This window comes from Physeter macrocephalus, chromosome 11 (assembly GCF_002837175.3).
Source record: "Physeter macrocephalus isolate SW-GA chromosome 11, ASM283717v5, whole genome shotgun sequence".
Classification (NCBI taxonomy): Eukaryota; Metazoa; Chordata; class Mammalia; order Artiodactyla; family Physeteridae; genus Physeter; species Physeter macrocephalus.
Window position 1 is genome coordinate 75,950,314 of NC_041224.1, and position 16,459 is coordinate 75,966,772.

Sequence of the window (16,459 nt, forward strand, 5' to 3'; positions counted from 1 at the left end):
ACACACACACAGACACACACACACATATACATGATGCAGTGGAAAAAAACGATACGGTACAAAGAAGTGTAAGACCCCAGTTCAGGTCCTGATTCTCTCCTTACCCCATGTTCCCCTCAATAAAACCATCAGTGGTCACAAATAGGGCTATGTGCCCTTCTGACTGCAGATGTATTGTTTGGGTCAGAGTGTTGAAAAAAAGTTTAAAATAGTTGCCGACATTTTTAAAAGTAGAGATTGTGCCTTAAGAAAAAGTAGGTTTCTGGAGTCTCTTGCGACTCCTGAGGTCTGGCAACCCTGGGCCTGCATCCCCCATGGCCGCACCTGTCTGGTGTTGAGTGACAGCTGCCCCCTTCAGCTCCAGAGTGTTCTTGCTACGAACCACAGTCCCCACCACTCCCATATGTGCACACCCTGCCAGCTGCTCTACATTACCAGCAGGCACCTGCCTGGCTCTGCGGTGACTGTGCCTGCCAGCCCCATGTTAGGAATGTTTTGTTTCCCAGCAGCAGGCTTCAGGCACAGGGCAAACAGAGATCTACTGGGAGAGATAAAACGGTTATAATTCTAGATTAAAAGTGGCAAGTAATGCCAGAAAAATTCCACTCTCTTCCATGAGTTGGAAACAGGTCTCTTAGAAGACAGATCTTTCTTCTATGTGAAGGCCCTTCCTTCACTTAGGCCTCAGTTTCCCTATCTGTAAAAGAAGGTGCTGCAACTAGATGATCTCCAAGGCTTTTCCAATTCTTTTCTTCTTTGGTGTGCTCTCTTTCTCTCTCTGTCTCCGTCCTCTTTCATACAAATATATGTTACTGAATGCAAGTTCGTGTGCCCTACACACAGTGAGGCCAAACACCCTGAAACGTCAGAGTTTGGAGCAGAGAAAGGTTTATTGCAGGGCCGTGCAAGGAGACAGGTAGCTCATGCCCCCAAACCCTGAACTCCCCAAAGGGTTTCAGCAAATCATTTTTAAAGGCAAGGTGGGGGAGAGGTGTGGTTTGTTGTTGCAGATTTCTTGGTGTTGGAATCCTTTGTTCTTGCAGCTGTCCACACAGGTCACGATGTTCCTGTAAAGCTCCAACAAGACAAGTGTTATTCTCTGTTCCGCAACTTTTTATCTCTGTATGAATGGAAAACTGTTATACCCTTAAAGGTCAGAGCCTTGAGGACGGGGCTATCCTGTATATTTCAGGCTCTAGGCAACATTCTTACCCTGAAGCAAAAGTAATGGAATACAAACAAAGGTTTCAGTAAAAGAAACAGATTTCATATGGAGTCAGATTTGTTCTTCCCTAGTACATCTACATGTGAGTGCACACAATATGTTGTATTCTTACACACAGACACATTTACACGGATCTTACTGAACATGTTTTTCTGCCTACCGGTTGGACTGCGTTCCTGACATCACTCCTTCATGACTAAATCCAGCCATTAAGCTTCCAAGAGTTACGTGCTGGCATTGTGTCAGGGCAGGGAGCAGGATTAGTCACCTCAACTCCTCTTTTATTGGTGTCCTCTCCCGGCAGCAGACAACAACACAGACTGTTAGGCAGGTATGCAGAGCTCAGCCGGAGGGGGCTCAGATCCCACCCACTGATAGCAGGAGGGCAGCAACCCAAGTTTTGTTCTCCTCTCTGGCTGAGCTCAAGAACCACAATGTTCATAGCAGCTCTATTTACAGTAGCCAGGGCATGGAAGCAACCTAAGTGTCCATCATCAGATGAATGGATAAAGAAGATGTGGCACATATATACAATGGAATATTACTCAGCCATAAAAAGAAACGAAACTGAGTTATTTGTAGTGAGGTGGATGAACCTGGAGTCTGTCATACAGCGTGAAGTAAGTCAGAAGGAGAAAAACAAATACTGTATGCTAACACATATATATGGAATCTAAGAAAAAAAAAATGTCATGAAGAGCCTAGGGGTAGGACGGGAATAAAACACAGAACCACTAGAGCACGGACTTGAGGATATGGGGAGGGGGAAGGATACGCTGCGACGAAGTGAGAGAGTGGCATGGACATATATACATTACCAAACGTAGGGTGGATAATTAGTGGGAAGCAGCCGCATGGCACAGGGAGATCAGCTAGGTGGTTTGTGACCACCTAGAGCGGTGGGATAGGGAGGGTGGGAGGGAGGGAGACACAAGAGGGAAGAGATATGGGAACATATGTATATGTATAACTGATTCACTTCGTTGTAAAGCGGAAACTAACACACCATTGTAAAGCAATTATACTCCAATAAAGATGTTTAAAAAAAGGAAATCATTACGGAAAATATCAAATGTGAATAAAAGAAAAGAAGGTAATGAACTCCCATATACCCCTCACCCAGCTTTAATAATTAAGAACATATCTACAGTGCTGTATGTCAATTATGTCTCAATAAAACTGGAAGAGAAAAATAAATAAATAAATAAATAGGTTGAGGGGAGGGGAGAAATCATCTAAAATTCTAGAATAGTATCCTTCTAGTTCATTTGGATTTCTCTGGTTAATAACTGGTTATATATTCAGATTAGAGACATTTTAAAGCTGAATCCTGAAAAATTAGAGGAGAGCTTAGGGGTATATTGTTAAGAACCTATTCCTAATAGAAAAATATACAACTTATTTTACACAACATATATAGTGTGAAAAATTATGTATGAACTAAATTTGATGGAAACTAGAAGTAATTTTTTAAGGTCACTATCGCTCCTTTCATTCAATTGTAGAGGGTGTTTGAAGATTTTGTTTTAAATTGTGTTTCCTTAAAGACACACATTTTTAAATGACACAAATTACTAATCATGATAAATTATCTAATCTACTGACTAAAAAGACATTATAACTGAAATTTTTATCAGAATGACCAGCCTATAAAATGTGTATTTTATTTCTAGATATACCAATGAATTGTCATGTGACTTTCAGTGACTCACGTCTTCACTACCTGAAATCAGTTGTACAAAGTGGAGCAAGAATATAGATGAAACTCTTGCAGGAAATTATGAGGATATAACCACAGGGCACCTTGGGCTCCTTAGAGATAAGCACCATATTATTAAAATTATTATTAAAAAGGATACTTTGTAAACTGCCCTTATTAAGACTAAATCCCATCCTTACATGACCTTTCATTCCCAGATTAATTACACATAAATAAGAGCAATGTCCTGTCTTCACATGGGACAGACAGAAGAAATAAAGGACACATCAAGGCAAGGTGTGAAAATGAGATTCCTCCACCACCAACTCACTTTCAATATTAGCACTCTGCCATTTTTAAAATGTAGATTCTTATACCTATCCCAAATCATAATGATTTCTGGAAAAAAACCTTTGCCAATAATTACATCCTATATAAAGATAAATTATCCTTACTAGAAACCATCTCCATTCTCTATATTATTACAAATACTAAATACATTTAAATCTTTTTAACCTTGTATCACCTGACTCAAACCTTTATATAAATGCTATTCTAGGTCTAACTTTATCTTTATTTATAAATATAAATATGATTTGGCATATACCATTATGTTCAGAATCAGAAGATTTCTAAATGAATGTGAAAAGAAGTATAGCAATATGGGTAAGCATGCAATACAATTAGGAACTGGCATATTTGGTGTTAACATATAATATAAAGAAGCATGAAATGTATACATTTTACGTTTTTATTTTTAGGTGCTTTGATTTTACTCTGCATAAGTGGAATCACAAATAAGGAATTTTTTTGTTTCTAGCTTCTATTGAGAAACATATTTGTGTTACCTGTGTAGTATGTAGCTGTAGTTCATCCATTTTTATTGCTATAAACATATATAAATATATATATAAACACATATGTTATATATATATAAACATATCACAATTTTATTCAATCAACTGTTGATGAATATTGCATTGAGTCTGAAGCTACTAAAACACTGCTGCCACCAATATTATCAACATATCTCTTGGTACACATGTTCATTCATTACTCTCAGGGGTATACTCATGGAAGAAAATTATTGGGTCACAAGGTAAGCAAGTAACAAACTGTTTCCTAAAGTGGTTGCAGTAACATACATTCCTACCAGCAGTGTTTACTGAGTTGCTATAACTTAACATCCTCTCCAAAACTTGTACTGTCAATCTACTTTTTAAATTCAGACACTCTAGTGTTTTATGGAGCCTCTTTGCAGTTCTAATTTATATTTCCCCGATTACTAATGAAGTTAAGCACCTTTTTCACATATTTCTTGAATACTTGTATTTCTTTTAGAAAGTGCCTTTAAGGGACTTCCCTGGTGATCCAGTGGTTAAGACTCCGCATTTCCACTGCAGAGGGTGTGAGTTCAATCCCTTGTTGGGGAAGTTTCACATGCTGTGTGGTGCAGCCAAAAAAAAAAAATAGAAAGTGCTTTTATATGTCCCTTACCCCTTTTTCTATTGGATTTTTTGTCTTTGTCACACTGATGTGCAGTTGTCACACTGATGTGCATAAGTGCTTTGAATATTCTGATATATACATTTTGTCTGTTACATGTGTTGCAAATATCATCTTCCACCCTGCCTTCCCTCTCTATTCTAATGGTGACTTTTCAAGAACAAAATTTCTTAATTTTAAGGTAATCAAACTTATCAATTGTGTTATTTATATCAGCACTTTTAATTTTAATTAATTTTAATTAATTTCTTTTTAAGAATATTTTAAGAATATTTTCCTGTACAGAGATCATGAACATGTTCTCCTTACATTTAGCTTCTAAAGTTTTATAGTTCTGCCTTTCAGGCTGAGATGTACAAATCAATCTTTAATTGATTTTTGCATATGGTATAGAGTATGAGTCATATTTTTGCTTTATCACCAATTGTTCCAATATCATTTATTGAATAATTCTTTTCCTACCACTCTAAAGTGCCAGTTCTGTCATAAAGCAAGTGCACATGTACACACTGACCCTCTTTCAGACTATTTCTTTTGTTTATCCTTGTGGCTTTATTTCATGAAAGTAATGTAGATTTATAGGCTTTGACTATAAAAAACTAATAAAATTTTTTATAGTATCCATTGGGATTACAATGAATTGAGAATAATGCTCAAAATGGATTATAATCCTCAGAAAAACATAACCTTAATGGATGACCAAATTAACCCCACAATAAAAGCTGCTCTGGACCAATGCTGACAAAGCTTTAAAAAAAAAAAAAAAAAAAAAAGCCTCAAAAGGATTCAGCTGATACCAAGTAATTTAAACACGTACAAAAAGTTCAACACTATATAAAAAGTGCAAAAAAAATCACTATACCCAACAATGTCCAGCATTCAAACAATGAAAAGCAGGAAATGTGGCCCATAATAATAATAGGCAATCAACATAGAGAACCAGGAATGATAAAGTTAATGGAATTAACAGATGAAGACATTAAAACAATGATTATAAATAAGTTTTATATGTTAAAAAAGGTAAAGGAAGATAAGAATATGATGAGGAGAAAAATGAAAAATAAAACTTACAGAGATAAAAAATAATTATTAGAAATAAAAAACATACTGGATGGTATTAAGAACAGATTATATATTGAAAAAAAAAATCAGTGAACCTTGAGACATGACATTAACCATCCAAATAAAACAGAGAGGAAAAAAAGAATGAAAAAAAAAGGGGAGTTAAGTGCCGAGACAGACAATCTCAAATGTATAACTGATATTCCCTCCCCTCCAAAATATCACCTGGGATAAGTGGGATATCTGAAAATATAGTGGTCGATATGTTTCTAAATTTGGTTTTAAAAAAAACTCAAAAAAACTAAACAGAATTTTCACAGAGAAAATCATATGAAGGCACATTATAAATCAAGTGACATCATAATCATAGTCACTAAAAAAGTTGTAAGACTGAAGAGCAGTCAAACAAAATAGAAAATTTACATATGAGGCAACAAAGTAAAAATAACAGCAGACTTTCTGTCAGAAACTATGCAAGTTATTTCAGAAATGACTTCGCAACATATTACCAGAGATAGAGAAGGACAAGATAGAAGACCCAATTCATCAAGAATACATTTTTTAAAAAAGGTATGTATGCACCTATTAAAATAGCTTCAAAATACATGAACCAGTAAGTGAAAGGAGAAACAGACAAATCCACAATTAAAGATGACTCTTCTCTCAGCAATTACTGTAAACAAATAGAAAATCAGAAGGGATAAATCTTGAAGAACACTATCAATCAATTTGACCTAATATTTTTAGAAAGCTCCACTCAACAGCATACAATTCTTAAGTGCACACAAAACATTCATTTATGCAGACAACATTCTGCACTCTATAATAAACCCACAAAGCACAATATGTTCTTGGACCACAAAAGAATTAAATTAAAAACCTATTAGAGAAAAATATCTGGAAAATTTAGGAAATATTTGGAAATTATATAGGTCCAAAAAACATCACAAAGGAGCTTAAAAATTCTTTGAACTCCATGTAAACAAACACACGTAAAGAAACTTTGCAGAATGCAGACAGAGGAAAGTTTTAAATATTAAATGCTCCTTTAGAAAAAGTAGGAAGGTCTCAAATACTAGAATGAAAGAGAGGGTATCACTACAGATCCATCAAACATTAAAAGAATAAAGAAATATAACATGAAACTTCATGCCAATACATTAAACAACTTACATAAAATAGACAAATTCCTTAGAAGACACAAAAAACTAAAGCTTATTCAAAAAGAATTATTACAGATCTGAATAGCCCAATATCAATCCAATAAATTGAATTCATAGTTTAAAACCTTCCCACAAAGAAACTCCAAGGCCAGTGGTCTTCGTTGGTGAATTCTACCAAACACTTAAAGAAGAAATAACACCAACTGTATGAAAACTTTTCCAGAAGAGGAAATCTTTCCAACTCACCCTGTTATCCTGATACAAAGACCAGACAAAGACATTATTAAAAAACTATATACCAATGTCTACTATGAACACAGATGAAAAAAATCTCTCATTAACACAAATCTGAACTTACACAACAATTTAACTCAAAACTACCTTTATTTCAAGATACCAGAAAACATTTACATATTTGCAATTTTTGTCTATTATCTGTATCTGTAACAACTTTCTTCAAGGCTTCAACATCGGAATTATTTTATGCCTTTGTATCACAAACCTAAAGAGATTGAAAGTGAGATAATTCTTGGGATAGCTCACCAAAATAAATGGCTTCTTAATGTAAAAAATTTAACCCAGCAATATATAAAAAGTATTAACACATCATGACCAAGTGGGGATTATCTCAGAAATGCATGATTTATTCATTCAATATTCAAAAATCAATCAATCAACTACATTAACAGACAAAAGGAAAAAAACCATGCGATCATCTCAAGATGCAGAAAAAGCATCTGATAAAAATACATTTGATAAAAATACTCACTGATAATAAGAAAAAAAATACTCTCAGCAAACTACGAATACAAGGGAACTTCTTCAATCTGATAAAGGGTATCTATAAAAAACCTACAGCTAACATCATACTTAATGGTAAAAGCCTGGATGGTTTTGACCTAAAATCAACAGTAAGGCAACAGGGATTTCCCTGGTGGCGCAGTGGTTAAGAATCCACCTGCCAATGCAGTGGACACGGGTTCAAGCCCTGCTCCGGGAAGATCCCACATGCCACGGAGCAACTAAGCCTGTGCGCCACAACTACTGAGCCTGCACTCTAGAGCCCGTGAGCCACAACTACTGAAGCCCGCATGCCTAGAGCCCATGCTCTGCAACAAAGAGAAGCCACTGCAATGAGAAGCCCGTGCACCACAACAAAGCCCATGTGCAGCAACAAAGATCCAACACAGCAAGAAATAAATAGATAGATAAATAAATAAATAAATAAATAAGAGTAAGGCAACAATGTGAGCCCACCACTTCTATTCAACATTGCACTGGGGCTACTAGGCAGTGCAATAAAGCAAGCAAAAGAAATAAAATTGAAAAAAAAAACAAAAATTGAAAAGGTAGAGGTAAAATAGTCTTTACTCACAGACAAGATGATGGTCTACACAGAACATTTGAAGGAATACACAAAACTGCCACCAGAACTAGTGAGTTTAGCAGAATCATAAATTACAAAGGTTTATGTAAAAATCTATTACATTTCTATACACTAACAACAAACAATCGGGAACTGATTTTAAGACGCCATTTACAATAACATAAAAATAGAAAACAGAGATTAATTCAACAAAATACGTGTAATACCTTTACACCGAAAACTACAAAATACTGCTGAGAAACTAAAGACAGCTTAAATGGAGAAAGATACCAAATTCACACATCAGAAGACTCAACATCCTTAAGAGATTAATTCTCTCCCTATTAGCCTCTATGATAAAAGCATTCATAATCAAAATCCCACTGAGGCTTTTTTGTAGAAAATGACAAGTTAATTCTAAAATACATAGAGAGAAATGGAAAGGACTTAGAATAGAAAAACAGCTTTGAAACAGAAGAGCAAACTTGTAGGATTTACACTACCTGATTTTAATATAAAGCTATGGTAATCAAGACAGTACAGTATTGGCATAAGGATAGATACATAAATCAATAGAACATAACAGAATCCTGAAATAGACCCCCATATAATGTCAACTGATCTGCAACAAAGGTGCCAAGGTAGTAATTCAGTAGGGGAAAATATAACCTTTTCAAAAATACTTCTTGAACAATTTGATTTTCATATGCAAAGAAATAAATCTCATCCCTTACCTAATACCGTATATAAAAATTAACTCAAAGGGGACCAAACACTTAAAATATAAGAGCCCAAAGCAGTTTCAAGACATGAAGGAAAAGAAAAACAGTAGAAAAAATTTTGCTGAATGTCTGTGCCAACTCCTCCAATTTCTACTCAGAATTAGGGCAGAATTATAGGGAAAACAAATCTGAGGTTCTTCAGTCAATATTTGAAACTACTCAAAAGGAAAGAGTGCTTCCCATCTAAGTACTCAGAGTAACTCCAAAACAAGTAGCTCTTAACTCAATCACAGCCCTCAGAACCATGCAAAACCTGCCATAAAGAATAAGACACTGTTTATATCTTCAGAACTTAGTGAAAGAAGTATCATAGAGGATACCCTAACACTTAAACATAACCCAAATATAACAACTGAAGTTATGCTCACAGCCATCATGGAGGTTCAGAGAAGGTACAGAATTATAGGGAAATTATAGCGGAAATTCTCTGGAATGAGATGTCTAAATTCCTATAGTGCTTTAATTCAAATCGCTCAGTGTTGAGCAGTTAGTGAACAAAAAATACATATATATATGAGAAATGTAAAAAAGATGAGAAAAGAAAAAATATATATACATTGAAAGATATACAGAAGACTAACCAAGGTTTATATTTTAAAATATGAACTAAACTTCATTATTCCCATCCTTCCTGTATATATACAATTTTTCGACTGAAGGATACTTTTCAATTGGAAAAAGAATACCTTTTCCCCTAGTTCCCCAAACTGAAGGATATCATAAAATGGGCTGTTCTGCAGTCAAGGTTTAAAAAGAAAAATATATGGGCAAAAGAAACTGACATTGGAATAAAGTATTTTAACAAAAAACTCATTTTGTAAGCTCATAAAAGTTCTTTCTACCATTTAATTGTTCAAGAAAAAACTTAAACATTACATTAAACAGCAAAAGTATTCTTAAAACAAGAATAACAAGACCAAATATTGTAAGTAGCTTTCCCAAGTTTTTACTGACATAACCATCAGGCTTGTTCAACTGTATCTAACATTCAGAATGTTAAGGTTAACATATTATATATAACACACCAAAAACTATGCCCTAACATTTTCTGAAATTCCATTATTTTAAAATATCCTAGTATTAATATAATTCTTTTCCATTTTGAATAGAAGGTTGAATTCAAGTGAAGTTTCACTTATGAAAACTTTTTGAGGAGAACTACACATCTTACTAGCATATTGGAACCATTAACCTAGGCCAATGTAAGTTTTTAAATCAAAATTGCCTACTCCAGAGCTTTGCAAATATGGGCCTATGACTTAAGGCAAAAAATTCAAAGTCAGAAAAAAAGTCTACATTTTAAAAAGATTTCTTAAATTTGCTTAATTTTTTTCTTCAACCCTTCCACCTTTCAAGAAATATGGCTAGATATGTCCACTTTGTCTTTCATTTGAAAATCTCTCCTCATAATATGTAACTCGTCCTCAAACCCTCTCTTCCTCCAACTTACTGTCACAGTAAATATGGACTTCAGATTTTTTTTCCTTATTTTCAAATACATGTAATGGACATGGAAAATGGAAGTGGAAAAGATGTAAAAGTATGGGATTATCTCAGCAGTGCCACTACATGAGAAACTGTCACTATACCACATTATGTATATTTTGTGTGTATATACACATACATATATATGTATATTCAACAGGATTTTATGAATTTCCTCAATTAATCTACCTTAATCCCCAAAATAAACTCCAAAATGACTGTTACTCAAGCTCACGAGACAGTCTTATTTAAAAAAAAAAAATTCCCATTGTGTTTATTTACTTCATAACATAGAAAAAAGGAAAAATGTCTTACTAGAAATGATGTATCTTACTAGAAATGATGTATCAGGAAAGTGCACTTAGATGTGATCCTTGCAGAGAATTCTTCTTTGTTACTTTTTCACAAAATCCAATTCCTTAATAAAGAAAAAAATATTACATGGTTAGTAATTATTCTTAACTCTAAAACAAAATTAAATATAATTTCATTACTACAAATTTCAACAATCAACAGATAGTTCCACTAATACTTACTGAATAACAGAAAAATAAATTTTTTAAAATTTGGCTAATAAAAACAAAATGTTAGCCAATTGGGCATTGCTAATGTCACTAATCCATTTTTTTCAGGAAGTATTACTTAAACGTTCAATAATATTCTATCCATGCCAAGATTCACAAATTGGTGTCCTAGGTCCCACTTTCCTATCATCTATATCACGATATACTTTATATTTAACTGGTATACACAGCCTACTGAATTTACATTTTGATAAAATAGTTACATTCTGAAAATGTTCATTGTATTATGTTCTCATTTAGAAAAAAAACTGTCAATGGATCAGTGACTTGCATTGCCATGAAATGTGTATATATTCAAATGCTATGTGTATACTTATAGCTTTCACTCTTTTAAAGGGAACAATGAAATGAAAATGAACATAAAAATGCCAGAAACAAATATAAAACAGATTAATATCAATAATTCACAATAAAGGAACACTAATAAATGCTAACCAATGGAGTAGTGCATAAATAATCCAGTCTTGCTACCCTTTTGCTTGGAAATAGTAGCAAGACACTTAGGTAGAAAGAGAAAGATGGTAAAAGCCTCTCCTCACCCTGACTGGCCAGGATCAATTGATGATGCTAATCTAATAATTTAGAATTGCATGATTGGGTAATTATGACAATCCCCAAGTAAATCTGCTTCATCAAATGAAAATGGTAATTTCTCCACACAAACACCAGTCTTTTGAATCTTGTTCAGCAATACTAATTATTGTGATACTACAATTTTGTTTCTATTTGAAATGTACACCCCCTCTAGAAGCAGAAGGGGGGATCCACAGTCTGCCAAATATTCTTTTTATATTAACAAATTAAGCATTAAAAGCTTGAACTTTAAAACACACATACACACACACACATAAATAAGCCTTTTTTTTTTTGCCAAGGTTAAAAGGAGCTTGCTTTAAAAAGTCAATTTCAGCTTTCAGTCTAACTGTACCAAAATACAGAACAGAGCAATCTCCTCAAATACCAATACATTACCAATTTCTAAAATCCAATAATTCAAAGTGAAACTATTTTTCATGTGTTCTCATTCTAAACAAAACTAATTATTTTTAAATGTATTTTGACACCAGCTTTGTGTCAGTGCCACAGTGGGAATTAAAGTTTGGCAATTTGACCCATAGTAAATAACAGATTAAATAAAAATTTGATAATTACACACATGGTACATATTCTTAAATCAAAAAATATTAATTCCTCAATTCTATAAATTAAGTGTTATTGACAAGTTTGTTTTGTACACAGTTCTCAAATAGTTTCTAAAAAGCAATATTCTAAAAACCAAGTTTTTATAGTTTGTTTATAACAATCTATAAAGAAATACATTCTCACCTTCAAAAAACAAAACCAAAACTAAAATGTTAGTGCTACAGCCAGTTATCATTAAATTTCACATACTGAATCCAAAATCCCATTACTCTGTCCAGGTAAGAGCTAGACAACCTGTACCTCTAACAGCTATCTTTCCCAAACCTGGTCCTAACCAATTTCCTAGCTCCCTCTAATTAACCTACACTGTTGTTAACCTGGACTATAAGCCATTGCCCAAACTGTCAAACTCTGTAATTTTGTTCAAGATTTTACCTCTGCCTGGAAACAACCTTCCTTATCTGGATCAAATGTCCAGTTCAACTGACACCTTCTGTGAGGCCATCCTCAGGTATCCTTTACCACCACCATCACCATCACTTACATGGGGCAAAATAACTATAGTTAGTTTTGTAGGTATGAGTCTCTTCTATTATACTACATGCTTTTTAAGAGAAAGAACTTTTTCGTACTTTTTTCATTTCTATATCCCCAATATCTAGTAAATACCTGTCACACAATTCAACATTATCCATTCAGAAAACATTTACTGGGCATCCAATATACTCCCTACACTTCTCTAGGTGCTAGGAATAAATCCCTATATCTATTCCTGACTTTATGGAGTTTACATTCTAGTGGGGGAGACCTACAGCACACAGCGAATAAGGGATATATAGTGTATACAGCAGGTTAGTGGAAAGTCCTTAATGAGAAAAAAATAAAGCAGGGAAGGAAGTACTATCATAGGGAGGGGATTAAAATTTGAGAAAAGGTGTCCAAGAAAGGCCTAACATAACAATAATAGTAATAATAACTGCAACAGCAGCAATAACATTTGAGTATTTATCATATGCTAATCAGTAGCCTAATTGCTTTACACATATTAAGTGATGTAAAGCCAACAATAAATAACCTCACTATTATCCTCAAGAGGAAACTGAAATACTAAGAAGCAGCTAGCCAAGGTCACACAGCTAAACCAGTAAAGTGGTAAAGCCAGGATTAGAACCCAGGCATGCTTTTAACAACTACGCATAACCACAGTTCAGTTAATGCTTTTGTTGAATAAATTTAATAAGTGAAATAAATGAATGCATACTATAGCAACAGACTCAAAAGATAGCAAAGCATATCAGTCTCAGAGGACTGATACACTTGAGTGGCTTCAGATATACAATGCCCCTCAATACCTATATATGAAGACATCCTGACAAATAACAAGTCGGTGCCTGCTGTGAACAAAAATTATAAACAGTGATAATTTCTCTATAACTTTAAAAATACATTTTAAGCTTCTATATGACAATTATCAGAACTAAAAATTACACAAACAATATCACAAAAAGCACATGGAGAGGTCATTTAAAAAAAAAAAGAAAACTTTTAAAAAAGGTCCTCTGAAACAAATGAGACCTTTGAAGGCATTACCATTTCAGTGATAAATGTTGAATATCATGTTTTATACTGTGGCACAAGTTACTGTCATCGTCCAGTTTTCCATATTAACAAAAAAGGGTTAAATGAAATGACCAAGGTTCAAAGCTCCTTTCTTCAAATGTCCCAAATACGCTTTACAAAGCAAACAGAGGAAATCCAGCAAAACTGCTGACAATTGAAGACCTGAATGACCTAAAATAAGTTATTTGCTCCCTAACTCCTATCTCTTGCCATATTAGCTGGTTATTTAAGTGCCTAATCAGTGAATGCCAATAAACTAAAAAGCAAAGTGAAAACAAAGTAGCAAAGTGAAAACAAAGTGCTGCTGACATGATACTGACATTACTAGTTTCAAATCTCAAGGGCCTAAAAAGTATCTCCTCAAATCTTGATAAAATTATCGATACAATTATGAAAAAAATTACTGCTTTATGTTTGGAAATTACCAAAGTTTCTGCCTTGAGCATAAAGTAGTGTCAAAGAAAATAGGTTTATATATGAAAACAAACAGCTTTAAAAATCAATCCAGATTAAGATAAAAATGAAGCAGGCAAAAAAAACGCAAAAACATAAAGTACTGTCTATAAGCACAATACAAAGTATTTATTTGCTCAAAGATGAATTTCATTTTGTAATCAAAGCTGAGGTTTAAAAATGGTGTTTTTAATTCATGTTCTCATATGTGGTCATCAACTTACTCGTGCCTTAAAAAGATTTTTGCAACTAGCCATGATGTGGTAACTAGTACCAGTCATGCTCTCCCAGTGAACTCAACGAGAAAACTGATCATATATATATATATATATATATAAACTATAATTTTAAAACACTGGACAACAAGGAGCTCAGCACTGCAACACCTGAGAAAACGGCAAGTGTCCCCTACAACAGGAGTCCCCAACCCCGGGGGCCACGGACCGCAACTGGCCTGCAGCCTGTTAGGAACTGGGCCGCATAGCAGGTGAGCGGTGGGTGAGGGAGTGAGCAAAGCTTCATCTGCCACTCCCCATCGCTTGCATTACCACCTGAACCATCCCCCCCATCCCATCAAAAAACTGTCTTCCACAAAACCGGTCTCTGGTGCCAAAAAGGTTGGGGACTGCAACCCTACAATGAAGAGTCAGGAGGGCTTCCCTGGTGGCGCAGTGGCTGAGAATCCGCCTGCCGATGCAGGGGACACGGGTTCGTGCCCCGGTCCGGGAAGATCCCACATGCCGCGGAACGGCTGGGCCCGGGAGCCATGGCCGCTGAGCCTGTGTGTCCGGAGCCTGTGCGTCCGGAGCCTGTGCTCCGCAACGGGAGAGGCCACAACACTGAGAGGCCCGCATACCACACACACACTGTGCGTCCGGAGCCTGTGCCCCGCAACGGGAGAGGCCACAACACTGAGAGGCCCGCATACCACACACACACAAAAAAAAGTCAGGAGAGCAGTGCAGAAATGAGAAGCCAAGCAGAATATGGTGGACTAAGTGAGTAAAAGAGACAGAAACTGAAATTTAGGGAGGCTAAGGAAGCCAGAAACTGTGTGGGAAAGTAATAGAGAGGATAGAGTTCAAGAAGACAAAGTGCACCTGAAATCTGCCCAGAGGATTCTACAGCAGCTCCGTCCAAAACAAACATAACATGAGCCCAAAATGTAATTTAAAATTTTCTAATAATCACATTTTAAAACTAAAATGAGGTTTCCCTGGTGGCACAGTGGTTAAGAATCCGCCTGCCAATGCAGGGGACACGGGTTCGATCCCTGGCTCAGGAAGATCCCACATGCCTCGGAGCAACTAAGCTCGTGCGCCACAACTACTGAGCCTGCGCTCTAGAGCCCGTGCTCTGCAACGAGAAGCCACGACAATGAGAAGCCCACACACCGTAACAAAGAGTAGCCCCCACCTGCCTCAAGAGAGAAAGCCCATGCACAGCAATAAAGACCCAACACAGCCAAAAATAAAAAATAAGTAAATTTTTTTAAAAAAGTAAAATGAACCACGTGAAACTAACTTTAACATAATTCCTTTAACCAGAATGCTCAAAATGTTATCGTTTCAGAATACGATTTAAAAAACATCTTTTACATTTTTTTTTCCATAAGTTCCTGACATTCAGTATGTTTTATACTTACAGAATATTTAAATTTGAACTAGCCACAATTCAAGCTCTCAAAAGCCACATGTGGCTAATTGCTATCATACTTGACAACACAGTTTTTTGCTGAATATAAAGCTGCAGCATTAGTAAAGTGAAATTCTACAAGGCCAGGCAAAGAACAATGACTAGGAAGCAGTAGGCGCAAAAGTTACCAGAGGTTACATAAGATTTGGAGATGTTCAAATTCCAACTAGAGGAGAGAAAAATCTCATTGAAACCTGGTGCAATGAGTAGACGCTGAAGCAGAATCACCTCCTTAGTAATAGTGCTAAACTACTACTACTTTTTCATAAGAAATGGAATACGCTGCCAAAACAAAATTTAAGCGTGTTGAGAAGAAACCAACAAAATCCAGACAAGCATGATGAACATCCAAGAGTCAATCAAAACTTACTCAACATAAGAAACTGGAAAAATGTGTAACCTATACCAGGGGAAAAAAATCTGACAAAAGAAACAGATCCAGAAACAAGATGATGATATCTTTAAAGACATACACTTTAAAATTTTATATATATATTAAAGGATTTAATGAAAAACAGAAAAAAAGACAATTATTTTGAAAAGAATCAAATGAATTTCTAAAGATGAAAAATACAGTATCTCAAATAAAAAACAACTAGATAGACTTGGCAACAGATTCGACAGTGTAGGAAAAAAAGATCCCTAAATTGAAGATGTGAAAATAGAAAGCAAAAAA

General features: G+C 35.1%; 1 protein-coding gene across 9 annotated transcripts in view; it reads right to left on the bottom strand.

Annotated features, from left to right (window-relative positions):
* MEF2A (myocyte enhancer factor 2A) overlaps positions 1-16,459 on the bottom strand; it is a 188,403-nt gene that overhangs the window by 151,612 nt on the left and 20,332 nt on the right. For 7 of the 9 annotated variants that reach the window (XM_024114971.3, XM_055088190.1, XM_024114963.3 and 4 more), the window contains exon 2: positions 10,604-10,706. The gene's annotated coding sequence lies outside the window, so the exon portion shown is untranslated. The remainder of the gene's footprint in view (positions 1-10,603; positions 10,707-16,459) is intronic. The other 2 variants (XM_024114969.3, XM_024114966.3) reach the window with 1 other exon arrangement.